General features: G+C 38.4%; 1 pseudogene; it reads right to left on the reverse strand.

The window, feature by feature from the left end:
• Positions 1-1540: 1540 nt before the first annotated feature.
• On the reverse strand, positions 1541-7962 carry LOC115689073 (sister chromatid cohesion protein PDS5 homolog C-like; annotated as a pseudogene).
• Between the last annotated feature and the right edge of the window lie 1923 nt (positions 7963-9885).

Genomic DNA, 9885 nt, shown 5'->3' on the forward strand with positions numbered 1-9885 from the left:
TGAGAAGGGATGTCTTAATTCTCAGGAAAAGTCATATGCAGTACAGCCCACAGAGGAAGGACCGACTTTGAGAAGCAAAACATCAATCCGTAAAGGAGACATTAGGCAATTGTGATTACTCATATCATGATAGTCTTATATGGGTGTTAGTTCTTTTGCCTAGAGAAAAAACAAATGTTGATAGTCTGCAATCGACGAAGCGTCCATTGACGAGTTAACCAGACGCGAAAACTAAAAAGAAAAAACTTCATCAAACTCAATATGAAAAAGACAAAATCAACTGAAGTTTGCACACGTGCACGTGGAAGCATACTGGAAAGAAAAGTTTGCAGCTTGGCTTTGTCAATAATAAGTAACAGATACCTGATTTGATCTGCAAATAACAAAAAAAAATCAGCAAATTTTAAGCAGAAGAGAGGTATCTTTTCGTTTTGAACCATAAAAAGATAAATATTTTGTTCTTTTTTCTTAAAAAAAGAAGAAGAAGAAGAAGGAGCTAAGAAAACACCAAAGTACCCGATCGACACTGATGAAACTAAGCAGCAACGCCAATTGACAATCATAGAAAAATAAAAATAAAAAGGATTGGCAACCATCATTAGAAGATTACGAACCTGGGAACAGAGAGAGGAACAAAGCATTCGACCGGGACCATCTTCATCTTTGCTCTTTTTTCTTGCTTTCTTGGCCATCGTCTTCCCCTTTTCTGAGACTCCCCAAGTGCATGCAAAAGCAGGGACCGTGGAGTGGAGGGAGAGACTCTTAAAATAAATATTTTTGATAGATGAGCCAATTTAGATCGTAAGTATGATTAAATATAGTTTTTGTTCAAACCCAGTATTCCAGTAACTGAACCTGTGAAGTTAAGGCAATTTCTCCAAGTGCTCTTTAATCTTAAAGTTTATCTCATACGATCCCATCTACTTGGCAAGGGTGCATCAAATAGCTCTTACTAGAATCGCCGATGAAAAAAACCACCATCATCACTTGACGAGTACAGGGAATGATCTCGGACAGACATAAGTTCAGGGGTCACCTGAAGAAAATTGGAGGCTAATTACAAGAGCCACTATTTCTCCAATGTTGGAAGGATTCTTTTTAATGAAACGATACATATTGGAAAGTGCAGAAAGGTGAATTTACATTATTAATGCAGAAGTTAGATGATATATATTCATGTTAATATTTTTCAGGGAAGGACTTCATTATTCTCAAAGCCCCCGGCTATGTTATCAGGGATCATCTGATGATCCACAACCACAACTATGCAGGGGGAAAGTTGGAAGTAATGACTGAATGAGTTGACTCACACTTCCTATTTTACGAATAATAAAAGAATGTAATTCCATTTTAGACAAAATGAATTATGAGCCAAAGCTCATTACAAGCTTGCATTTCTGTTTTGTACCTAAGGGCTATAATCATCACAAATTTACAAAAGCAAGAAAAAAAAACTCTAGGCCTATACGAGGGCTGATAACTAAAAGCTCCTGGACATCAGGAACTTCTTCTACCTCTGTATCTCTGTACAGGGGCCTAATTGTAAGCTCTCGCATATTGACGCTTTCTTATGATTTATTACTTACATGATTTTACCAAAACTATAGCTGTTTCCCATGCTCTAAATCCTCGACTTTTAAATTAGGGAGGACGAAAGCTACTCCGCAACAGTCCCCAAGGTCTAGGCGGGCTACCTTCTGGAGTTGAATCGTCGGATGTGCTTTCTAGTCGGACATCCTTTGATTTCGCCCTAATATTTCTAGGTGGGCTGGCTTCAGGAGTAGAATCATCCGACGTGCTTGAGCTAGGATATTCTCGCTGGACATCCTTTGACCGGAACCTGATCTCATATACATTATCTTCAGTGCTCTCATCGTCACTGGAGTCGTCTCTGCCCACATCCTTTGACCGGAACCTGATCTCATATACATTATCTTCAGTGCTCTCATCGTCACTGGACTCGTCTCTGCCCACATTTTGGGAACCAAAATGTGGAACTTCAACTTTTGGGAATCTGGAGAATGCTTCAGCCCTAGAATGAAAGCATTGGAAATAAGCCTCCAGTCAAGTGAAGCGAACAACAGAAAATACACAGTATCCAGATCAAACCTTTCAATGTTCTGTTTGATCGGTAATTTCCTTGGTGACTCCGACTTCTTGCCGCTGCCCTTTTTATGTCCCAGCCTGATGGAAATCAGAACCAAACAAAATAGTTGACATCACCATGCAAAACAAGAAGCTAATGCAGGCAAAGATATCAAACGAAAGGCAAAACTTACATGACAGGTGAAGCGTTGGGTTTGGGATGATCAGCCTCCTGCGGGCACTATAAAATACCCAAAGAGGACAATACATGGCAGTTAGTTTTGAGCTTCACACTTGTGAGGAAACACAGAGAACACGAATTACACTGAGCACTTACTTCAGCTGGCAAACCATCCTTAATGAACTCCCACCGTTCCTTCCCTAGGTTTAGCGTTTCTATGTCCCCATCATCGTACATTACCTAGAGTCCACAATCAGGTGATACATACTTAAATATCAGAGAACATGCAATTGCCATATCGCAATGGGTACAAGCAAATTTAGGAGATAGCAACTAGCAGTGCAAGAAACAAGACAGACAAGTTCAGCAAGTATCTTATTCCAAAGAAGTCCCGTCAGACAGGAATTCAGGATAACCATAGGACATATCGATCTGCATCATTCAGATGCATACAGGAAGCTAACTGAACTGATAAGAACATATGGTAATTGACTGTGGAATAAGTTTCATTATATGAAATTCATCTCACCTTGTGCCTCTTCCTAAACGGGTCATATGATTGAACGACACCAGAATAAAACCTGTAAAATAACCAATATGAAGTAATTGATAACAACTGCCCTTAGTGCTATTCACCATCACATGAAGCAACAGCAGTAGCAGGTGCAAGAGTAAGAGTAATGAGAACAAAATAAACAAGCTAAACCCAAATGAAGATGCAATATCCCAAAGTGAAGGTCCAAGAGAACTCACTTCTCGCCCAATGGCAACCAAACCTTTATTTTCTGACCCACTAATCGTCTGCCAGGCAACCCAGAACCCTGAATAAGTCAAAAGGAATTTCAGTTTGTCAAAATCAAACCGAGGGGGAAAGAATATGCTGCACAGAAAAAAGAAAAAGGAAAGCAGTTACAGTACTGATTGGCGACCGTATCAGAAATGTTAAATGGAAACTTTTTGAAATACTTCAGTATGTTAATTGAAGGAAAGGAAGGTTTCGTATTAAAGAAAAGATAGTAAAAGTATAGCATTGTACCAATTAACATAATCAGATTATACTGCAAAAATTACAATCATACCTCTGATACCGCATTGTTCAAATTGCTCATCCTTCCCCCCACTATAGAGAGCTTTGATTTTTTCCCTGAAAGATCACCAGGGACTGGAGCTTCCTCATCCCGAGCAACAGTGCTCTCACCTGCATCTGGCTCAACATTCACCGTTTGCTGCATTCTTCTCTCTCTTGAAGGAATTTTAGGGGCAGTTGAAAGATCATGTCCATGTCCAAGGAAACTTCCACGACCAGATTTTTGCCTCTCTACATATAGCCAAGAGAGGTAGTAGCCTTCATCAGGGTTCGTCAACTTGTTTGGTTTCTGTTCCCTTTTCTTTGGAAGTGCCTCTAAGTCAATTTCCGGCTTGGTTGGACCCTTGGAATCTGCAGAATCACCCTTGCCTGTACTTGTTTTCGCAACAGGAACAATATCATTGGCGAAAAGAAGGGCAGTAGCATCACTCGTGTTAGATCCAGGAGCGCTATCCAGATCAAGAACAACTTCTCCAGGGGAACAAACGACCCCATGAGCCACCTGAGGGAAAGACTTTGAATGTGAGAATAATGGTTCTGTTCAGCAATTTAATAGGTTCAGCTTTCCAGGGGAACAAACGACCCCATGAGCCACCTGAGGGAAAGACTTTGAATGTGAGAATAATGGTTCTGTTCAGCAATTTAATAGGTTCAGCTCAGCCAAGGGGAAAAGAAAACAAAGGGAAGGACTCACAGATAGAGAGAAAGGTTGGAAAGTCCAATCCAAAAGCTTAACCTATTAAGTGGAAAGAGACCACATGAATATAAAGAGCATTTAGGATCGGTTGTCAATCGATGTAGGATAATTCTTCAACACCCCCACTCACGTGCAAGCCGGATTACGAGCAGCACGTGAAATTTTGACATCGCACATTCACATGGAATTTTTACCACGCACATTCGCGAAAGGGATAGCATTGGCTCTGATACCATGTTGGAAAGTCCAATCCAAAAGCTTAAGCAATTAGGTGGAGGGAGACCACATGAATATAAAGAGCATTTATGACCCGTTGTCAATCAATGTGGGATAATTCTTCAACAGAAAGCATACTAGAATGGAAAACTAGAAAGAAAATTGTACTAAATGAGGGATTTGATTGTTAGCAGCCAAACCCTGGAGGGCGCATCAGACAAATGGTGGACATGTGCTGGAGAAAGGTACGCTATGGAATACTTCTCTATTGACCTTCTATTTTATTTTGTCTAAAGTCTTCAACCTTCTTCTGCTTCTTTTTTTGTCCTCAGTCTTTTCTGGCTCATTCAGCCACTTAACATGTCATAGCATCACCTCAAAATCGCAATAGTCCAATCAATGTAACAACAAATATAATCGTCATCAACCATGCCAAAGACCTAAGGCAGGGTTCACCTCACTAATCACTATTATCCCAGTCAGTTTAGTACGGAGGGAAGTGATAAATGAACGACAGAAAGATGAGCAAAGCTAGGCTTGAAGTAAGATGACTCCAAGAAATCAAGCCCTGCAAATCAGCTTTTGTAAGTATTGTATATCCACCATCTAAGAGAACGACAATAGGATGAAGTAGCCAGAGTAAAAATTTTCGAGATTTTAGCAGCTTATCATAGGCAATGGAAAAAGCTTTATCGGAAAAGACAATAAAGGTTGGCATCGAAGTCCATTTCATCTAGAAACTTATTCCATGGAAGGATGGCAAATCAGAAGCAATACCACTGTGTTCAGCATAAAAAGAAAGGATAGGTTCCTATAAAAATCAAGAAACACACCACTGGTTGTGAAGAACCACTAGCATGATTATTCTCCATAGTTGGCTCATTTTGACATACAGAAGCCACAACAGGAGAGTAATCATCCACAGTGGTGCCATTTGATTGTACTGCTCCATGAAGAATAGGTCCAAGCTTAGCTGCACAGCTGGTGATGACCCTCTCTCCGAGCTTCCAACACGAAGGTGCAACATTCTAAATGACATTATACACCCTATTAGAAACTACAGCAAACAGAAACCACGCTGAAATGGCAAAAATGAACAAGAGAATTACCTTATTTACTTTTAGAACACTAGCAAGAAGAGGACTGAGAAGCCCCAGGGAGATATCCTCACTTTCACCGAGGATGTCCGTCATGATTTGCTCCACAGCCCACAATATGTCATCTGTGGGATCCAACCTTGACAGAGAAGAGATCATCAAAAAACAAGAAAAAGGAGAAAAGATAGAAATACGTCAAGAACTACAATTTTATTCAAATAAGCTATCAAATGGGAGCATCGACAGAGTTTCCTATCAAATAAGTGTTGACATTGACACTAGAAAGTCACCTTTTTCTCCAAGATGAATAGGATCACTACTTAATGCACAATATACTGCAAAATCCTTACTCGGGGACTGTTTCTTTTCACAAACATTCTCCTCGTCTTTTCTTCATGCTCACAACATCTTACTAGTTAAAGCATGCACTCGTCTTGCCAAAGATGACAAAAAGTGTCATGTAGAAATCATAGAGATTGACCCAATTTCACGCTAGTGAAAGGTGAGCTTAATTTTTCCATGTTTGCATCAAGAAAAACACACATAAAAAGAAGAGCCAATATTTGATAGAGAAACAGGAAAACAGAATAACAAAATGAAGAAGACACTGGCAGATAGATCCTAGAATCCACCTTCTCTATCCAAATATGTAGCTTTTATTCCTAACACCTCCTTGTTACTACTATTTCTTGTGCTTCAATATTCTCATTTTGGGATAACCCAGCAACCACAAAGTCATTTACAATGGAATTTGTTGTCATTATAATCAGCTTAAGGCCAACTGCTTAGTGCAGACCCCCCTTAATCGAGTTTAGCAGGAGAATATATGCCTATATTACCAAACAGACGGTCCTAAGTACTGAGGAAAACCATGTGAATTGGTTAACCAGACTTTTCCAACCATAAAAGGCAAACTACCCCGTAGATTAGCTCTGGTGAATGTAATCAGCAAAATTCATAGTAACAGGCCAGACATATTTGAGTCAAAAGAAAGGTTACTAGAAAAAAAAAGACAAGCCAAATTTCTACCGCAAACTTGAATGACTCAAAACGAGCAATATTGTCCTCTAGAATTATCGATCAATGACAAAAAGTTCCCCTCTATTTTCATCAATAGAAGAGCTTCCAGTCCTTCAAAACAAGTCCAAATATTATACCAAAAGAAGAATATAAGTTAGAAAATAAATGTATCTAGTAAGCCTTTTACCTAATGATTGCCCAGAAATTTTGAAACATCTGGACAACTAGTGCATCGCATTTAAGGTCAAGCATAAGAACGCATGCTTTCACCCGTGCAACAGTCTCAAGTATGGAGAGGGCCTTTACATAATATTGCGTGGATGCATGCGATAACTTTGAAAATGTCTCCACAATTAACTCAAAAATCACCTGCATGTCAACGAAATGAATTGATATTAAAACCATTCAATACCAACAGGCTAATATTTTCTAGAATGAAAAGTGCTGGCCACATCAATATAGCCATTTTAAAGTAGGATATCAGATATTACACCTTCATCTGGTCATCATTGAACGGTTCTTGAGGTGCACTTATCCTCATAACCTCAGTGAAGCAATATGTTACAGAAAGTCTGACACCCTCAACAGAATGTTTCAAAAGAGAATCAGCAATTAGTGCCTTCATGACTGGAAGAAGTGAATCTTGGAGAGCGTCTGATGGTCCTTGCTCCATGTTAGCCAGCAGATCCCCTGCATCCTGAAATGCAGTGGAACATGTAAGTCAAAGCAAACAGTTGTTTTTATGAATAGAGCAAGAACATTAGATGATAAGAGAAATGCTTCCAAAATCACGAGAAGAGAAGGCAAACTCATAGAAAACAGTAGAGAGGAGGTGAGTCATTGAACAGATCAAAAATCATCAAGTAGAAGGTAGATTTTGTCTGAATTAGGCCTCCAAATAAAAGTTTATCTACCAAATAAATTAGCATATCTGCCACAATTATTTCCTGATGGTTCTTATGTCCCAATTGCCAGTGTTTAGCAAGGGCCAAGACCCAGAACAGGGCATTTGATACACAGGAATTAACAAATGAGTAACTAGAAGTACAGAGTTAACATATTTCTCACCCCAAAATATGCATCATATGGATAACCACAATGTGGCCTGAATACATAACATCAGCTGACAAGAGATATCATATGTAGCCGGAAAGGCGATTAAATGAACTTAAAGCTAAAATCTTGGAAGGAAAAGGACAATTTACAAAACCATATGAAGAAACAGTACATGTGATAAAGAAGAATCATGGAAAAAATTCAGGACAGAAATGACAATCAGTTCCAAAGGCAAAGAACGCTGACGAGTAATTCGGCGCAAATACTGCACAGCACCAAACAACTATCAAACACCATGAAGCTATCATTTTTATCCCAATGAGCACAGCATACAGCAAGTAAGGCAAAGAAACACAGCACACCAGATCATCATATGTAAATGCATGAATGGGCAAATTGGCCACCATACATCGAGAAGAGCGAGAAGCTTGTCAACAGAAGAAGGGGCATTGAGGAGGCTATTGCCAACCAATCTGAGCTGCATTGCCAAAGTCCTCTCAAATGAAGAAGAAGATGACGCCATTTTTTCTATTTAATTTGGGTGGCCACACACACTAAAAAAGCTCAAACAAGCACAGCGAGCACGAGTATTCTCTTGCAGATTTGCACAGAGAGTAATCTGAAACTCATCCAAAATTTATGGGGAAATCAAAACTGGGCAATTCAAAGGAAGAAATGGAAACACAGTAAGTTTCCACCTATGCCATGAACTTGGTCTTATTTCTTGTGTTCTGAATTAGCTGTCAATTTTGGTTTCTTGGTTGGGCTCTGACTGTGTGCTCTTTGCTTTCTTGACAAAAAATAAATATGATAGCTTCAAATGGTATTTCAAATCTTGGGGACTTAGGAGGACCAATTACTTGCCATTCCATTGCTCTTTGTGCTGAATTCCGTATTTAACAACTCTTTAATTGCACTCCATATTTTGGTTTTTTTGGTTTTCTAATTATTAACCTGCTCTATATTGGTTTCTATATATTCCCAAATAAGATAGATGAATACATTACTTCCTTTTTTATTTAAAAATGCATATGATATGACCATAAAACAGCTTGTGCTGAGGCAATTACCATCATAGTCAATTGCTATTTCAATATGCCCTTTTAACTGATTCTTAATAAATTTGTCACATATTGAGCTAGGTAAGTATTATATATAACCGTGTCATTAGAAAATTGACCGCCTAAATAAGCTTCTAAATAAGCTTCAAGAAAGTATTCAGCAACCTTTAAGTGATCCCTATAACTGCAGCATTTTGTCATACAGCTTTCTCCACCCTAATACAGGTCAATCCTTCGTCCCTTTTATCAGGTATGTCCAGGAAGATTGCAGATAAACAATAAAGAGAAAGTACGTGGGTTTCAGTCATAACAAACTTACATCAGCCGCTTTTTTAGATGACAAGCAAATCAAGGTAATAGCTATATATATATATATATATATATATATATATATATATGTTATGACACTGAAAGAGAAAATTTCAGGAAACTCACACAGGCTGCTTCTCCAATTATTTTGGCAATCCCATGAGAAGGCCTATGCCATCGAGTACTTTCTTCCAGAATTAGTTGCTCCATGCTTTAAGCTGACTTTGCCACTTCTGAGGGGTGCAAACAAATCGAGCTGTTCATGATTACTACAACTCACTTGATAGATAATTGGCTATGATATTTTGGATTATTGTTCAATATACATTATTTATGCATACTAATGCATTATATTTTAATAGTTAAGATGCAAAAACCATGGAAGGATTCATATAACCGACTCATTTAGCATGAAAAGTCTTTCCATTCAAAGCAACCAAATTTCAATTCAGATGTGGTCGATCTCAAACTTGGCTCACATTCATCCAATTAAAGATAAGTTGGATAGCCAAATCCATATCAAGTCAAGTTACACTGTCGAGTAGAACTCGTCAGAAATCAAACATTATTTGTTCAGGTTTCAAGTTCAAGCAGCACATTGCATAGAGTCCACTTTGTTACCCCCCTGAGAAGCAGACATTAACTTGTTATTGCCTTCCTGCAAGAAAACATATATAAACTAACTTTTCCTTAATGAGTCGCATAGCAGAAAACGATTGAACTATTCAATTGTATAATTTTCAGATTTGTACTTTCATCAGATTCATTTCTAGATTTTAAGCTCCATTATGAAGATTCTAAGGTGCTTATTATATGTCACCTAAATTTCCTCAGTTACAGAATAATTGGCAGTAATAATCTCAATCAATCAGATTCTTTTCTTGCTTAGAGATGCACATGACCTCAAGCTCCCGACTTTCATTAGAACTCAGAACACATGTAAATGATTTACAAATTATCAAGACTCTGGTCTCAGTTGTGAGATTGTATCTCACATCATGTCAACTTTCTGAACAGAATTAGATCTGAAAGTGATCTTGATGTACAATAGAATCAATAACAATTTATATGCATGG

This window comes from Syzygium oleosum, unplaced genomic scaffold (genome assembly GCF_021117445.2).
Source record: "Syzygium oleosum isolate NSW1041296 unplaced genomic scaffold, Sole_v2.1 Sole_v2.20, whole genome shotgun sequence".
Classification (NCBI taxonomy): Eukaryota; Viridiplantae; Streptophyta; class Magnoliopsida; order Myrtales; family Myrtaceae; genus Syzygium; species Syzygium oleosum.